This window comes from Rhinopithecus bieti, unplaced genomic scaffold, assembly GCF_001698545.2.
Source record: "Rhinopithecus bieti isolate Rb0 unplaced genomic scaffold, ASM169854v2 scaffold_37914, whole genome shotgun sequence".
NCBI classification, from domain to species: Eukaryota; Metazoa; Chordata; class Mammalia; order Primates; family Cercopithecidae; genus Rhinopithecus; species Rhinopithecus bieti.
The window spans coordinates 401,666-414,467 of record NW_016816274.1 but is presented as its reverse complement, the minus strand read 5'-3'; the positions used below and the strand labels follow the sequence as shown (position 1 = coordinate 414,467).

General features: G+C 38.8%; 1 protein-coding gene across 1 annotated transcript in view; it reads left to right on the top strand.

Annotated features, from left to right (window-relative positions):
• LOC108516960 (actin-related protein 3-like) overlaps positions 1-12,802 on the top strand; it is a 66,052-nt gene that overhangs the window by 25,421 nt on the left and 27,829 nt on the right. The gene's annotated exons all lie outside the window — the stretch shown is intronic.

Below are 12,802 nucleotides of genomic sequence, written 5' to 3'. Positions count from 1 at the left end.
ATATGGGGGCTTATGTGGGGGGTCATGGGAAGAGGGGAGCCCTTAAATTTTTTTTTTCTTTCCTCAGTTGTGGACTCAGGTAAAGTTTTGTAATCATTTAAATAAAATATTTTGGGAAAGGTTATAGAAAGCTCCCCCCTCCCCATTTGTGTAAAATGACCATTATACAAAGAACCTTCAATTGACCATTCAAACATATAACTAGTAGCAAAATAGTCTTCTCTCTGTGAAGTTTTAGCAACATAAAGGCTTTATTAAATTAAATACATGCTTTTAATAATGGAAAATTCTTCTGGTAACTTAGTATCAGAATTGTAACTTTATTAATAGAATCACTAATACTATGTACTTTACTTATTTAATGTTAATAATAGTTATTTTTAAAATTTTGTTTATTCACTCAGCAAATGTTAAATGGTTTGGATTTTCATGATCCCAGCTTAAATTAAACACTGGGTATTCAAAGATGAAAAATCATTTTATCTTGCTCTTATTGAGCTCAAAGAATAAAAGAGATGAATATTTAAACAGGTAGGGTTACAGATGCTTTAATGAGTACGTGTATCTGGTGAGGGCACAGGAACAAAGAGCTTCTAAGTCTGCTTGGGAGAACATCTCAGAGGAGATAATGGTTGAACTGAGACTTAAAGGATGAATGGGTGTTTGTCAGTTGTGTGGTAGGGGAGTATATGTATTTTTGTCAGAAGGTTAGCTAGGCAGAGGTGTTAGACATGAGAGTGCTACATAAAAAAAGTATAAAGGACAGATGGGTAGGAGAGGGATCCAGATGGGTATTCATGGACCAAGGCTTGAAGGGCAGATATGCTATGCAAGGGAGTAGTTAGCTGGAATTTAGCTGGATTCTGTAGTCATGCAAAAATTTTAAGCATAGAAGATATTATTTACCATATTAGAAAGGTTACTCTCACAGCATTGGTTTGGACGGTTGGAACAGAGGTGTGAATTGTGTTGGAAACAGGTGATTTTACTACAGTATTTTAGATGAAGGATGAATAGTATTTGTGGGTCAGTGAGAATGAGGAAGGAGGTGAGAGAAAAATAGAATCAACATAATTAGTAATTACTTAGATATGAGGCGAGTAAGAATATGAGGAATCTGTGATAATTCCCAGGTTTGTAACTTGGGCAGCCCAATGTGCCATCCACTGAGATTTGTAATACTGAAGGGGAGGAGTAGGTGAAATAGACACAGATGAGTTTATTATATGCATCTTTTAAAAGGTTCAAAAACAAACACTTGGGTGTTGTAAAGTCATCACCATATGTGGGGCACAAAGGAAGAGGTTGGCTGAGAAGAGGCTGTGGAATAGAAAGATGAAGAATAGGGCGTTCCTCAACACAGACACATTATGGACAGGCTGAGTAAGTGGAACCTGCAAAGAATCCTGAAGATGACAGAGCGGTAGAAGCCAAGCTAAAGGATTATGGTCATAAAATTCAGAGAAGTGAATGTTGCAAGAAGGAAAGGTAAATAGTGCCAGTTGCTGCAGTGAAGTAACATTAGAGGAAACCTTAGAAGTACTTGGAGTTTTTCAGCATCTAGGTTGTCGGTGATCATAGGGGAACAGTTTCAATGGAGTGACACATTAGAGCAGCTTGTTGCCTCAGTGAGAGGTGAAGGTTTGGAAATCAGCAGTGTGGACATTCTGAGAGATGGCTATGAAAGAAAAAGACAGTGGACTAGTAAGAATTCAGTTACGAGAATAAAGCTCAAGATAGTTTTAATTTTTAAGAGGGCTTACTCCCGTGACAAGAGGGAAGGAATTAAGAATAGGTACAGGAAAATGAACTAGGAAGGGCAGAGGCACAGGTAGGTAGTTGAAGAAGTTCATCATCATAGTTCATAGTTTTAATTTTTTTGTGAGGTAGAATCAAGCTTATGTTCTAGGAGAAGGGATTGGAACTAAAATTGAGGGCTTGTGAAGCATAATGACTTCATATTTACTGTTGAGGGGAATTGAGAGGGTGACTAGTGAGCGCTCTACTCAGGGTAGCAGATTAGATACCCAAAACTTTTAGTTGTACAATAGTGTCCCCTCCCCTCCCCCAGACAGGTGTGGGAAAGGAGCAAAAGGTTTTGACAAGGCAGAGATTAAAGTATTGCAGCATAGAGGAGAGAGCAAATCCTGAAAGCCAAATTACCTAGGGATAGTGAGGGACACAGGGATTGGAGATCATGATAAATTGACACATAATAATTGTGAATTGGTAGCAGAAGAGTGAGCATGAGAAGGATAAGGAATTGTGGTCAGACTAGTATACTGGAGTGTGAAGGTTTTTGGTGGTACATTTTCTTTGCAGTTTCTCAAAAAATAAAAAGGATGTATACACACAGCTTTAAAGGTCAGATCTCTGACAGACTTAAAATTAGCAGCTCTTCACCCTCCTGCTGCCATTTTGTTCTATAGAGCATCCTTTAGCTCTTAGTTATTGCTCTTGGTATTAACCCCCCAGGTTTCTAAATACTGTGATGGTATTACAGGAACATGGATGAAACTGTTTCTTGGTATGTCACTGTTAGTGGTTTCAGTGCTAACCCCCTTTTAGATTAGTTATTTCTAGACTCTCTTTTCTTCCAGCCTGCACACATGTGAGGTTATTGTTATTAGGTAAATCATTAGTACTGTGATATTTATAGTATTATACCTGAGATTGTTCACTTTTGAGGCAAGTAATGTAATTCTTTTCCTTTAAAATTCAGCTTTTCCAAAACTTTCACCTTCTTTATTCATTTGCTTCATTTTCTTTTTTTTTAAACTTTAAGTTCAGGGGTACAGGTACAGGTTTGTTATATAGGTAAACTTTTGTCATGGAGGTTGTACAGATTATTTTGTCCCCAAGCATTAAGTCTAGTATCCGTTAGCTATTTAAAAGGGAGAACATGCAGTAATTGGTTTTCTGTTCTTGCATTGGTTTGCTGAGGATAACGGCCCCCAGCTCCATACATGTTCCTGCAAAGAACATGACCTCATTCTTTTTTTTAGCTGCATAGTATTTCATGGTGTGTATGTACCACATTTTCTTTATCCAGTCTACCATTGATGGGCATTTAGGTTGATTCCATGTCTTTACTTTTGTGAAATGCTGCAGTGAACATACGTAGGCATGTGTCTTTATGATAGAACTTTATACTCCTTTGGGTATGTGGGATTGCTGGGTTGAATATTTATGTTTTAGGTTCATGAGGAATTGCCACACTGTTTTCCACAATGGTTGAACTAATTTACACTTCCACCAACAGAGTATAAGCGTTTCTTTTTCTTTCCAACCTTGCCAGCACCTTTTTTAAAATTTTATTTTATTTATTTTTAAAAAATATTTTCTCTTTCCTTCATTTTTTAGGAGGGATGTTGTGAGAATAGTTTTTGACTTTTTAATGGCCATTCTGACTGGTATGAGATGGTATCTCATTGTGGTTTTCATTTGCATTTTTCTAATGATCAGTGATGTTGAAATTTTTTTCATATGATTATTGGCCACATATATGTCTTCTTTTGAAAATTGTTCAGGTCCTCTGCCCACTTTTTAATGGGGTTGTTTTTTTCCTTGTAAATTTATTTAAGTTCATTATATATGCTGGATATTAGACCTTTGTCAGATGTGTAATTTGCAAAAATGTTCTCCCATTCTGTAGGTTGTCTGTTTACTCTGCTGATAGTTTCTTTTGCTGTGCAGAAGCTCTTTAGTTTAATTATATCCCATTTGTCATTTTTTGCTTTTGCCACCTTGATCATGGAATCTTTGCCTGCACCCATGTCGAGAATGGTATAATTTGCTTCATTTTGTTCATTCATTCTTTCATTTATTTATTGAGGTTCGAATTAACTTTCTTGTTATACAAGGTCTGGAAGGGAACCGAGGAGGGTGAGTCTCATTCTATTTTGAGGATTTTAACAGTTTCTTTCTTTTTTTTCAAGCCTTGTTTCACCTTTACTTGTATGGTTTGTTACACCTTCAATTCCTGGGACTTCAGAAGGTTCTTGATTGACTTCTTACCAATATGCCCTTTTAGTATCTCTTTTTGCCCTCCAAACAGGATTGAAATATTTTATTCATTGTTTTTTTGCCCCCGTTTCATCCTTGGTCATTTACCTTTCCTTTTAATTCTCTTGCTGTCATTTTAGTGGAGACAGTTTAGTCTCTCCAAGAGATTGGAGAGATAACCACATGTAGCTGGAAGTTAGGACAGATTTTTGTATGGACCGTTTGTATGTGAGTAGATTAATAGAAGTGTGTGAGACCTCATTTCAGTTAAGGCACGTCAATTAATTTGAAATTGAAATCTTAGAGAAAAATATTAAAGCTCCAAGTTGGAGACAGGAATTAGAAAATTGCAGAAGATCCTAAACAAATGTCCTGTATAAATAGGATTATGACCACAAGATGCGTAATAGCATGGGATATAGGAGATGAGCATTTGAATGGAATATGCTTGACAAATGAGCTTAGCTGATGCCTTGGTTTCTTAAAAACCTTGAAGTAGGCTGGTTGTGGTGGCTCACACCTGTAATCCCAGCACTTTGGGAAGCCAAGGTGGGCGAATCACTCAAGCCCAGGAGTTTAAGACCAGCTTGGGCAACATGGCAAGAGCCCATCTCTACCAAAAAACACAAAAAATTAGCCAGGCGTGTGGTGTGTGCCTGTAGTCCCAGCTACTTGGGAGGCTGAGATGAGAGTATTGCTTGAGCCCAGGAGGTCGAGGCTGCAATGAGCTGGCATTGTACCATTGTATTCCAGTCTGGGCAACAGAGCAAGGCCCTGTCTCATAAATACATAACCCTGAAGCTTTAGATATGTAAATGAAATGTGTTTCATATTGCTTAGGAAAGATATAGTTGGCTGGATGAAAATGTGTCTTTTTTTTGAGACAAAGTCTCGCTCTGTCACCCAGGCTGGAGTGCAGTGGCCGAATCTCAGCTCACTGCAAGCTCCGCCTCCCAGGTCCACGCCATTCTCCTGCCTCAGCCTCCCGAGTAGCTGGGACTACAGGTGCCCGCCACCTCGCCTGGCTAGTTTTTTGTATTTTTTTAGTAGAGACGGGGTTTCACCATGTTCACCAGGATGGTCTCGATCTCCTGACCTCGTGATCCGCCCGTCTCGGCCTCCCAAAGTGCTGGGATTACAGGCTTGAGCCACCGTGCCCGGCGCTGCTGATGTTTCATGTATCATTTTTTCTATTAATTTGAGTAACCTTTATTGTTTGATACACCAATTTTTCTTTGTTAATTTTTTAACTTTAAAACATTTTCTATTGTCTATAGCTTTATGTTCCTTATAAGTAATTTCTTCTATGAGAAACCTGTTTCTCTTTTAAAAAACCTGTTTTGTTTTCTCTTTTTTTAAAGGCTGTTTTAAAATCAGTTATATATATGCACATGGTTTAAAAGTCTTGGTCTATGGATCTTAACAAAAACTAGGAGTACCCTGCGTGTTTCTTTCCCTGTTTTCTATTTCTAGAGATAACAACTTCAAACTCTTCTTAGTTGCTTCTTTTGCTGATTGCCTCCTTAGCTATGTATTGCTTGGTTATATTGCAACTTCAAATTTTTTTTCGGTGTTAGGCGCTTTTTTTGTTTTCTTTTGGAAACAGGGTCTTGCTCTGTCACTCAGTGCAGTGGCTCAGTCATGGCTCACTGCAGCCTCCCCAGGCTCAGGTGATCCTCCCACCTCAGACTCCCAAGTAGCTGGGACTACAGCTATGTGCCACCACTTCCACCTAATTTTTGTATTTTTCGTAGAAACAGGGTTTTACCATGTTGCCCAGGCTAGTCTTGAACTCCTGGGCTGGAGCAATTCACCACCTTGGCCTCCCGAAGTGCTGGGATTATAGGAAGGACTCACTGTGCCCAGCCCTGTGTTAGGCATTGTCTGTCGAATTCCAGCTATGGAAGAGAAAGATTTTTTTTTTGATCCTCCTTCTATCATCACAGACAGAACCTTTCTATTCCCTTTTCATCTCATTTGTTACATTGTAATTTCAAGTAGGTTGAAATTCAGTGCTTATGTTTTTGTGACGGCAAGTTTTGTTCATATCTGAGCCATGTAGTTAACCATGAAATCTTTTCCCTTCCTATAAGTAACTGTTTTCCATGAAGTTATTAATAATCTGTTTGCTTAGTGCTAAAATAATACCATTCATTCACCTCCAAATTCTCTTCAGTAGTTATATAAATCTCTTCTCAGGAGATTCAGATGTACAGGGTTTATTCATCAGTTTAATTTTCTGAAGTGTCTGTTCCATCCCAGTCTGAACTTGCTTCTTTTCTGTACCCAGTATAGAGTGGCCGTATTCCTTTAATATCATTCTAGGGATTCCCTTTCCCTCTCTCCTGTTGGATCTCTTTTTCCTGTATCCTATGTCTTTTTCACTCCTACTGTCCAGTTCTTTATTTTGGTGATCATCTGCCAATAGAGTTCCTTTTAGGGTATACGAGAGAGGAAAATGTCGAGACCTTATGTTTCTGAAGTGTATTCATTTTATCTTCACGCTTGTTGATAGTTTGGTTATAGAATTCTAGATTGGAAATAATTTTCCTTCAGCATTTTGAAGCCGTTGCTTAATTACTTTCCGTTATAACATGAAGTTAATAAAAGCTGATTTATATGTATAGGACCTGTTTTTTTTTTTCCTGTACAGATGCTTATAGGATCTTCCCTTTGTCCCCTAGCATTTCTGGTTTTTTGTTTGTTTGTTTGTTTTTGTCTTTTTGTTTTAATCTGTAGGTTATTTCTTCCACTTTACCTAGTGAGTTTTCTATTGGAGTTTTAAAATTTCTGGCAACATTTTTAATTCTCAAGAGCTTCCCCCACCCCTACTTTTGAATATTCTTTTTTAAATGCTATCTTTTTCCTATTTCATTGTTGTCTATCTTCTGGCTCTTTAAGGATATTAATCATAGGATTGTTTTTTGTTTTGTTTTTATTTTTTAGTTTTCTTCTTTCTAAAGTCTCTTCCAAGTTGCTTAGTCTGTTTCGAGTTGGTTTTTCTCTGTTTCGATTGCTATGTTTTTCCTGGTAGAGACTTTTGCAGACTAGTCATTTAAGAAGGGGACACTAGGCTGGGCGCAGTAGCTCAGGCCTGTAATCCCAGCACTTTGGGTGGGTGAATCACCTGAGGTCAGGAGTTAGAGACCAGCCTGGCCAGTTAGAGACCAGCCTGGCCAATATGGCAAAACGCCATCTCTACTAAAAATACAAAAAATTAGTTGGGCGTGGTGGCGGGCGCTTGTAATTCCAGCTACTCAGGAGGCTGAGGCAGAAGAATCGCTTGAACCTGGATCACGCCATTGCTCTCCAGCCTGGGCAACAAGAAGGAAACTCCACTTGAGGGAAAAAAAAAAGGCGGGGAGGAGTCACTAAAAACCTGATTGGATGTCTGAGTTTTGTGGGTGGGGCTTGTTGACTGTGGCCTTTTCTTTGGGGGAATGCCATATATGTGTTACTTTAAGTCTTTTTAGCTATTTCCCAGAGAAGACTCCTGGCTGCTGGTTAAAGGCTGGCAGCCAAGTGAGAAGAGACTTTGCAGGTTGCCTACCTTCATGTAAAACTCCCCTTTTAGTACTTTCTGCTGTGTATTCCAGTCCTGGAAACTCTTTTCTTCAGTGTAGAGAATAGGATTCACCACTTTTTTCTTTGGATGAGGAGGCGGCATTTGATGCTTCTTTGGAGAGGATCTAGAGCTTTAACAGCTTCTTAGAGAGACTTTCAACCCGTCCTTCTTCCTGGCCTCTTTCCACCTCAATTCAAAGCTACCCGGCTCAGCCAGTTCTTTGAGGGATGTGGAGAGGGAATTTTTGGTATAAAATAGCTTGGTTCTTGTTTTTTACTGATGACTTATTAAGTGTTTTGAAGGTTTGCAACGTCTTGTCCATCTGCTTTCCAGTTTACCAAATTTGTTGCTGGTTTTGCTTTGCTCTCAATACTTTTATTTTTCCTTTAAAAAATAGGCCGGGTGCGGTGGCTCACGCCTGTAATCCCAGCAGTTTGGGAGGCCGAGGCGGGCGAATCAGGAGCTCAGGAGTTCGAGACCAGCCTGACCAACATGGTGAAACCCTGTCTCTACTAAAAATACAAAAAAAAAAAAAAGAAAAAATTAGCCGGGCATGGTGGCATGTGCCTGTATTCCCAGCTGCTCAGGAGGCTGAGGCAGGAGAATCGCTTGGATCCAGGAGGCGGAGATTGCAGTGAGCGGAGATGGTGCCACTGAACTCCAGCCTGGTGACAGAGTGAGACTCCGTCTCAAAAAAAGAAAGAGAAAAAAAAATTCTCTTTACTGGTATTTTGAGTAGTGTTTTGGAAGAGAACAAAATTAGATACCTATGTTTATTTACTTCACTATGTTTTCTCAAAATAGACCTGATTTTTGTATTTTATAAAGTGTGTCATACACACCCTTTGTGTGTGTGTGTGTGTGTGTGTGTGATTTTAGATGGATACTTCTGTGTCCTAGTTCCTCTGTCATTTGAAGGATTCACTTGGTTTTTTGTTTCAGCTAGATGAAAGTGTAGGCATCTGAACTGTCCAGTACTTCAGCCCTGAGGATAAAATGTATGAAAGAATAAGGAAATTTATTTTTGTAGTTCTGTAAGCTCATCACAAATACTAGAAATAGCTGTTTTAGAAGGAGTGGGTTTGGCATTTGGATTTTGTTTTAAAAGGAAATTTTTTGTTTTTTTTAACAAAATCATCCTAAGGTTTTAAAACTTGTGTAATAAGTTTCCAGGTATAGGAAAGATTTGGACTGCTGTGTTTATTTGGGTATATTTGCTACTTCCTGTATTTTTTGGAGAAGGGTAAAGATATTCTTTCCTTGACAGTCTCTTCTAATGTTCTCAGCATCAGTAGTCTTAAGACTTGACCAGGGAGCAGTTAGAGGCAGAACTGACTCTTTTGCTGACAGTAAAAGAAAAGGCCTGAAAAATAGTATGAGGGACCCTAGGTTGAATCTGTTAGTATTAAAGCATTGAATACTCTTAACAATTTATTATCACCTTTTAAATTTGTTAATTCTTTTTCTTCTTCATTTATGTACTAAATAGTCATTGCTTGCTGCTTTACTCTATATTTTACCAGTTCTCACTTGGGCTTCTGTTGTCCAGTAGTTCCTATACTTTTTTCAAATATATACTCAAGTCAGACTTCATTTTTTTAAAATAAATTAGCATTTCTGTGTGTGGATCTAGGGTATCTTAATATTTAAAGGTTCTCTATTTTTCTTCTGTGCATTCTTTTTTTGTTGTTTGTTTGAGATGGAGTCTTGCTCTGTTACCCAGCTGGAGTGGAGTGGCTTGATCTCGGCTCACTGCAACCTCCCCCTCCTGGGTTCAAGTGATTATCCTGCATAAGCCTCCCAAGTAGCTGTAGTTACTGCGCCTGACCTCTTCTGTGCGTTCTTGATTAAAAACTACTATAAAAAGGGCACAGGGCCTGGCGCGGCAGCTCACGCCTGTAATCCCAGCACTTTGGGAGGCCGAGGTGGGTGGATCACGAGGTCAGGAGATCGAGATCAGCCTGGCCAAAATGGTAAAACCCCATCTCTACTAAAAATACAAAAATTAGTTGGACACGATGGCAAGCACCTATAATCCCAGGTAGTCGGGAAGCTAAGGCAGGAGAATCACTTGAAAACCCGGGGGTGCCACTGCACTCCAACCTGGGTGACAGAGCGAGACTCCATCTTAAAAAAAAAAGAAAGAAAAACAAAAGAGGGGGGCACAGAGATATAGCACAGTACTGAATAATCCTATTTGTTCCTTTTACTTGAGCATGATATAGCAGATAAACTATCTTACAGGTAGGAAAAGGACTATGGGAAGGTTAACGTGTGTGTGTGTTATTGTTTTAGGCAAATACTGAAGAGCACAGCCGACAAAGGACGATGTAAAAATTTGCAAGTTCTGTGTTAGTAATTTGATAACACTTTTAAAAATGAGTATTATGGAACACATTTTTGTCGGGTCGTTAATACTCTCTGTACAGATTTTGGAGAAGTAAATCTTTTCTTTATAGTTAGAGCAAATGATAGGTTCTCAGGTTAAAGTGTCACTTTGGGATCATAAAAATACAGTGCTTTGAGAACTGAAGGCTCTTTAGAAGATTTCACAGTCTGAAACTGAAAATGGTTGTTGAAGATCATGGATGTGTTCATGGAAAATAAAATTTTTAGGATTCTGATTCTGCTGCTCACTCCACTTAATCAGTAACTAAGTCATTTTCTGCCAGCACATGAGCTTGTCTTTAAATTACTTATAGAGCCAGCTGAGTTGAGCTCTATTCTGTTTTCCTTGACAGATAAAATTTACCCTAGCCTGTAGGTTGGGTTCTAAAGGCTCAATATGAGCCACATTTTCATACCCAGTGTGTATTCCTCTTAGAGTTCCTTATGTACACTCCTCAGCATGCTTCAAAAAGATAGATTTTGACTGCCAGGTTCTTTTATTATAATAAAGGTCAGTAGAATCTTAGTGATGTTTTACGTGATCTAAATTAAAAGATTTTGTATTAGTATGTGTCACTTCGATAACATTAAATCTCTTTTCATTGTATGCACAACCTGTAAATAATTTAAAACTAATCTTAAAAACTGGAAAAAGGCTGGGCGTGGTGGCTCACACTTATAATCCCAGCACTTGGGGAGGCCGAGGCAGGCGGATCAGTTGAGGTCAGGAGTTCAAGATCAGCCTGGCCAACATGGATGGTGAAACTCTGTCTCTACTAAAAATACAGAAATTAGCTGGGCATGGTGGCGGGCGCCTGTAATCCCAGCTACTTGGGAGGCTGAGGTAGGAGAATTGCTTGAACCCGGGAGGCAGAGGTTGCAGTGAGCAAAGATTGTGCCACTGCACTCCAGCTTGGGCGACAGAGCGAGACTCGGTTTCAAAAAAAAAAAAAAACCTGGAAAAAAATTGACACATGCCTAATAATTATCAATACAGTTACAGACTCAGTTTAATAAATAAAGGAATATTATCTCTCAATTAGTGTAACCTAATTATAAAAATGAGTAGCTGAGGAGATAAACAGTACTTGTTTGTTTTTGACTAATTAGAGCTAGATTTTGATTATTTATTTAGAGACAGAGTCTCTCTCTGTCTCCCAGGCTGGAGTGCAGTGAGATAACTTGGTATAACCTTGAACTCATAGGTCAAGCAGTCCTCCTTCCTCAGCCTCTCAAGTAGCTGAAACTACAGGTGTGTGCCACCGTGCCTAGCTAGTTTTTAATTTTTTTGTAGGGACGGTCTTACTATGTTGCCAGGCTGGTGTCAAACTCTGGGCCTCAAGCAATCGTCCTGCCTTGACCTCCCAAAGCACTGGGATTATAGGTGTGAGCCTCCATGCCCAGCATCAAGTTGTTGTTGTTGTTTTTTTAAGTTTTTAAAAAAGTGTATCATTCTTTAGTGCCAGCTGTTTGGAAATAGTAAGTTTATTTTGACTGTGGTATATCATCGTTTGAATATACAGCTGATGTTATTCCAAGTAGATGTACCAAAAAGTTCTTGAGAGCACTGAATTAGTGAACATTGAGCTGTTGCTCCTAGGGGAAATACAGTGTTAGGTTTCTTTGAGCCTCTGGTAACATTTTTGTTATCCCATTAATGTATACCCTTGTTTCATGTGTGTTTCTTTTTAAAGGCACTGCGTTTAGTATATTATTTTAGTATATTCATTTATATTCAATAGCACTAGAACACATGTCTGAACAAAGCTATCTAACTTGGCTTTTTCTCTGTAAGACACGTCACAGCCTCCTGTGTTTAGTAGCCAGCACTTCAGCAGTGTGCTTGGGGGCCGTTTTAAATAATGAAATCACTAACAAAAATATGAAAACTATGTCACTAAATAGAACTGTGAAAAGGACACTTGTTTATAGTTTGAGAGCTGAAACTAGAAAGCAGAGTATCATCTTGTTCAACCTCAACTGGGAATGTGCACATCAGTGGACTCAAATTTTTGTTGCTCTGCACATGTGCATGTCCATGAATAACCATATTTTGATTTTGGGGGTTATAAATATGTTTTAGCGAGCAGGTAAATTCACAAATACCGAATCATGAATAATGAGGTTAGACTACATTTATGTATTTCATCCCCTGTTGATGGACTTACAGGTTTTTCCCCTTAGAAACAAGGCTATAGTAAATATGCATATGTAACAGCATACATGTTTGGGGAGTTTCTTCAGGGTTTGTTCTAAGAAGTGGAGTTACTAGTATGTGTATTTAAAATTTTGTTAGCTATTTGTATTAGTCTGTTCTCATACTGCTGATAAAGACATACCTGAGACTGGGCAATTTATAAAAGAAAAAGGTTTAATTGGACCTACGGTTCCAGTGGCTGGGGAGACCTCACAATCATGGCAGAAAGCAAGGAGGAGCAAGTCCTGTCTTACATGATGGCAGCAGCCAAAGAGAGAATGAGGAAGACGCAAAAGCAGAAACCCCTGATGAAACCGTCATATCTTGTGCAGCTTGTTCACTCCACGAGAATAATATGGGGGAAACCATCCTCATGATTCAGTTATCTCCCACCAGGTCCCTCCCACAACACATGGAGATTATGGGAGTACAATTAAAGATGAGATTTGGGTGGGGACACACAGCCAGACCATGTCACTATTTTATTGTTGCCAAATTATTCTCCAGAGTGGTTACATCAGTGTATACTCTCACAAGCGTTATATGAAAGTTTCTATTTACCCAGATTTTTGCCAGCTCGTAGTATATGTATGACTTTACATGTTTGCTATTCTGATACTTATAAAATGGTATATATCATCATAATT